Here is a 6,056-nt window from a genome sequence, read left to right on the forward strand (position 1 = left end):
TAGGCAGCTCGACGGGGTGGCCGTGAACGGAGAATCTCCGGCGAGCGATTACGGCGGAGCAGTGGGTTGGCAGGGGGTTTGAGCGGTCGAGCAGCATCAGTGGATGTTACTGGACTCGATTTGCAGCTGAACGGGGCTGGTCTTGGCGTAATGGCGTCTGCCCGCGGTGAGGTGACCGCACGGGCTCAACGGCGGCAGAGAGCGCGCTCCGCGCCCTGCGGTTCACGACGAGAGCGGCAGCGCGTTCGGGGGAGTGGAAGGCCACGCGGCGGGCTCCGGTGGTTTGGGCGGCGTTGGGTGGAGTCGGCGGCGCCGTGTCTCCCGCTGGCGTTCGCAAAGCCGCCGCCGGCGTCGGTCACGGGGCGGCGCACCTTCTGCTGCTCGTCGCCGACGCCCGCAAGATGCCAGGCACTCGTGCGGTGCAGGAACGAGAGGGCGAGGACGAGGAGCAAGGCGACGCGAGGGTACTGGCGAGATCGACGCCCGTCTCTGAAGAAAACGACAATGAGCACTGACTGAACTCTGAAGTTAACTGAACTTGACAGTGACCATGCACTGCAGGTGTTCGACAGTAGGTTTTGGTAAAGAGATAAATTTTTCTGGAGCTGTAACTTGGTGAGATGATCACTCCAAACACCCAGGGGCTGCATGAATTTACTTGGAATTTTTGGAGAAAGTTTTGAATGAATTCCACCAAATTTGGCAAATCTGGTCCAAACTTGCAGCTGATGTAGTTTGAAATTTTTGAACTGGAGACCAGTGGATCTTCATGGTTCCAGGTTGAGGGTTCAAAGGACTAGGAGGGGAAAGAAGTTTGGTGGTAAAAGTCCAAACAGAAAATGGAGTTCCTTTGTAAATCTCCAAGTGGTGGAATAGAAGGCAGAAAATATTTGAATAGAATTTGAATGGAAAATAAATACATGGGGAGGTCCAACTTGCTGGATTTGATGTAAATCATGATCCAGAGGTGGGGATGAGTTAGGGGAGATCATTTGCACTAGGGCCATGGCAAGAAAGAATAGTTGAAAGTGGCAAAGGACTTTCCAAAAGCCATAGTGCAAACTTCAAAAAGTTTTACAAAAGTTATTTTCCCAAATGAAAACTATTTTGTCTTGAGTCCAAAAGAAAAGCAAGAACCTCCAAGGTCAAAGGCAGATCTTGGGTGAACCCAAATAAAATTTTTGCCATAAAGAAAATATATGAGAGGGAGAGTTCTCTTGAAGAAATTTTTTTAAATCACTCCCCCCCCAAGTCAAAATAAAAATCTTTTTTTTTGAAAAATCCAAATAAAAACTTGGGTGTCACAATAAACTATTTTACTAGCCATAGAGTCATCAAAATAAGCAAACAACACACGAAAAACAGAATCTGTCAAAAATAGAACAGTCTGTAGTAATCTGTAACTAACGCAAACTTCTGGAACTCAGAAAAATCTACCAAAATAGGAAGACCTAGATAATCTGTTTATTGATCTACTTCAATTGGAATCAGTATTTTATCACGTTCTGGTGATTTTTAACAATTGTTTTCGTGAACAGAAAGTTTCTGGAATTTTCAGCAAGATCAAATAACTATCATCCAAGAAGATCCTATAGGTTTAACTTGGCACAAACACTAATTAAAACATAAAACCACATCTAACCAGAGTCTAGATAGATTATTTATTCCTAAACAGAACCAAAAAGCAAGAGACTAGAATAAAATTGGGTTGCCTCCCAACAAGTGCTAACGTTTAACGCCCCTAGCTAGGCATGATGATTTCAAGGATGCTCACATAAAAGATAAGAATTGAAGCATAAAGAGAGCATCATGAAGAATATGACTAGAACATTTAAGTCTAACCCACTTCCTATGCATAGGGATTTTGTTAGAAAACAACTTATGGGAACAATAATCAACTAGCATAGGAAGGCAAAACAAGCATAACTTCAAAACTTTAAGCACATAGAGAGGAAACTTGATATTATTGCAATTCCTACAAGCATATGTGCCTCCCTCATAATAATTTTCTGTAGCATCATGAATGAATTCAACAATATACCCAGCACCTAAAGCATTCTTTTCATGATCTACAAGCATATAAATTTTATTACTCTCCACATAAGCAAAATTCTTCTCATGAATAGTAGTGGGAGCAACCTCAACAAAATAACTATCATGTGATTGAAAATTAAGATCAAGATGACAAGTTTCATGGTTATCATTATTCTTTATAGCATACGTGTCATCACAATAATCATCATAGATAGGAGGCATGCTTTCATCATAGTAAATTTGCTCATCAAAACTTGGGGAACTAAAAATATCATCTCCATTAAACGTAGCATCCCCAAGCTTGGGACAAACATTAATTGCAGCAAATATATTCTCAAACATGTCATTCTCATCAAACATAGCATCCCCAAGCTTGGGCCTTTTCATATCATAAGCATAATCACTCTCATCATTAATACTATGGATAGCACCAATAGTATAGCAATTATCATCATCACAGTGAGTAATAGGAGCAACATCATTTGGGAGAGATACCTTTCTACCTTTGCTTCTCCGTATTTTCTTTTTCTTCTTCACATCATGTGTGGGTTCAATCCTCTTTTTGGAGCTCCTTATTAATGATATTGGTTGAATAGAAGGCTCCTCCTCGTTACCTGATTCATCATAAGTAATAATAGGAGAATATTGGGAAGTCTCTTCCCTTTCGTTAGTATTCTCTTCATCTTCTATTTGTTTTCTTTTCTTTATGTAATTGGCAATATAAGGATTTTCAATGCAATTCACCGCACAATACATATAACTTTCTTCTAGATCAATATCGAGGAATTTCTCAAGGTTATATTCTGGAATATGCTTAGTTTGACGTTTCATTTCTTCATAACCCTAAAGCAAACTAAGTTCATTATGATGTGCAAGGGAAATCAAGTCATCAAAATTTTTGGACACGATTCGATCATGAAACAATTTGCATTTGATATTTAAATGACCATGTTCATTGCAAAGTTCACAAGTATGGCTAAGATATTTCAAATTTTCAGCACTAACATTTAGCCTCTCTTGCAACCATTTAGTTTCTAAGTACTTGTGCCTCTTACAAAATCTATCTTCCCTTTTTGGTATGTATTTTCAAACTCTATGCACTCCACAAAAATCGACATGCTTATAAGAGATATTTTCATCATGACTAGTGCCATCATCATTAGTACCATAGATATTCAAGGAGTTCATACTAACAACATTGCAATCATGCTCATCATTCAAAGATTTAGTGCCAAACATTTTAATGCATTCTTCTTCTAACACTTTGGCATAATTTTCCTTTCCATCATACTCACGAAAGATATTAAAAAGATGAAGCGTATGAGACAAACTCAATTCCATTTTTTTGTAGTTTTCTTTTATAGACTAAACTAGTGATAAAACAAGAAACTAAAAGATTCGATTGCAAGATCTAAAGATATACCTTCAAGCACTCACCTCCCCGGCAACGGCGCCAGAAAAGAGCTTGATGTCTACTACGCAACCTTCTTCTTGTAGACGTTGTTGGGCCTCCAAGTGTAGAGGTTTGTAGGACAGTAGCAAATTTCCCTCAAGTGGATGACCTAAGGTTTATCAATCCATGGGAGGCGTAGGTTGAAGATGGTCTCTCTCAAACAAACCTGGAACCAAATAACAAAGAGTCTCTTGTGTCCCCAACACACCCAATACAATGGTAAATTGTATAGGTGCACTAGTTCGGCGAAGAGATGGTGATACAAGTGCAATATGGATGGTAGATATAGGTTTTTGTAATCTGAAAAATATAAAAACAGCAAGGTAACTAATGATAAAAGTGAGCACAAACGGTATTGCAATGCTAGGAAACAAGGCCTAGGGTTCATACTTTCCCAAGTACAAGTTCTCTCAACAATAATAACATAATTGGATCATAAAACTATCCCTCAACATGCAACAAAGAGTCACTCCAAAGTCACCAATAGCGGAGAACAAACGAAGAAATTATGGTAGGGTACGAAACCACCTCAAAGTTATTCTTTCGGATCGATCTATTCAAGAGTCCGTAGTAAAATAACACGAAGCTATTCTTTCCGTTCGATCTATCATAGAGTTCGTACTAGAATAACACCTTAAGACACAAATCAACCAAAACCCTAATGTCACCTAGATACTCCAATGTCACCTCAAGTATCCGTGGGTATGATTATACGATATGCATCACACAATCTCAGATTCATCTATTCAATCCAACACAAAGTACTTCAAAGAGTGCCCCAAAGTTTCTACCAGAGAGTCAAGACGAAAACGTGTGCCAACCCCTATGCATAGGTTCATGGGCGGAACCCGCAAGCTGATCACCAAAACATACATCAAGTGGATCACGTGATATCCCATTGTCACCACAGATAAGCACATGCAATACATACATCAAGTGTTCTTAAATCCTTAAAGACTCAATCCGATAAGATAACTTCAAAAGGAAAACTCAATCCATTACAAGAGGGTAGAGGGGGAGAAACATTATAAGATCCAACTATAATAGCAAAGCTCGCGATACATCAAGATCGTACCACCTCAAGAACACGAGAGAGAGAGAGAGAGATCAAACACATAGCTACTGGTACATACCCTAAGCCCAGAGGGTGAACTACTCCCTCCTCATCATGGAGTGCGCCGGGATGATGAAGATGGCCACCGGTGAGGGATCCCCCCTCCGGCAGGGTGCCGGAACAGGGTCCCGATTGGTTTTTGGTGGCTACAGAGGCTTGCGGCGGCGGAACTCCCGATCTATTATGTTCCCCGATGTTTTTAGGGTATATGGATATATATAGGCGAAAGAAGTTGGTTAGGGGAGCCACGAGGGGCCCACGAGGGTGGGGGGCGCGCCCAGGGGGGCAGGCGTGCCTCCCTGCCTCGTGGCCACCTCGTTGCTTCCCTAACGTACACTCCAAGTCTCCTGGATTGCTTCCATTCCAAAAATAACTCTCCCGAAGGTTTCATTCCGTTTGGACTCCGTTTGATATTCCTTTTCTTCGAAACACTGAAACAAGGGGAAAAACATTAACTGACACTGGGCTCTGGGTTAATAGGTTAGTCCCAAAAATAATATAAAAGTGTAAAATAAAGCCCATAAACATCCAAAACAGATAATATAATAACATGGAACAATAAAAAATTATAGATACGTTGGAGACGTATCAAGATGCAGCTTTGCAAGAGTTGAAGGCCTACTTGTCCTCTGTGCCTACCTTGGTTGCTCCCAAACCCCAGGAGCCGTTGCTGCTGTACTTAGCGGCAACCAACCAAGTGGTCAGTGTAGCCTTGGTAGCGCAACGAGAAGTGGATGAGGCAGAAAGTGAGCAGAGACTGGCAGAGTCAGAGAAGGATCAGGACAGTAGTGAGCACGACAACGAGAGCAACCCCAAGGACGCGGCATGGAAGAAAGTGGTGCAGCGCCCAGTGTACTTCGTCCTCTCCCTATTACAGGGGGCCAGATCGAGGTACTCTGGCGTGCAAAAGTTGATCTTTGGTCTCATCATGGCCTCAAGGAAACTGCGCCACTACTTCCAAGCCCATGAGATCACGGTTGTCACTCATTTCCCGTTGCAAAGGATACTCCGAAACCCTGAGGCTACTGGCAGAATAGTGAGTGGGCTTTGGAGTTATCCAATTTTGGTTTGAAGTTTGATAGCACATCAACTATTTAGAGTAGGGCATTGGCAGAGTTTATTGTAGAATGGACGCCAACCCCGGACGAGGAAGTGACAGAGACAGTTATCCCAAGGAATCACCCCAAGAATGGATTATGTATTTTGATGGTACCTTTTCCCTACAAGGTGTAGGAGCTGGCGTGCTTCTTGTCGCCCCCCTCGGGGAGCACTTGAACTACATCGTCCAAATGCATTTTGCTCGGGAAGAAGCAACCAACAATATAGCTGAGTATGAAGGGTTCTTTGCCGGGCTTAGGATTGCAGCTGAATTGGGAATTAAGAGGCTGGTCATTCGAGGAGATTCACAACTTGTGGTGAGACAAGTCAACAAGGATTACCAAAGTCCATTGATGG

The sequence above is a fragment of the Triticum aestivum genome, chromosome 5D (assembly GCF_018294505.1).
Source record: "Triticum aestivum cultivar Chinese Spring chromosome 5D, IWGSC CS RefSeq v2.1, whole genome shotgun sequence".
NCBI lineage: Eukaryota > Viridiplantae > Streptophyta > Magnoliopsida > Poales > Poaceae > Triticum > Triticum aestivum.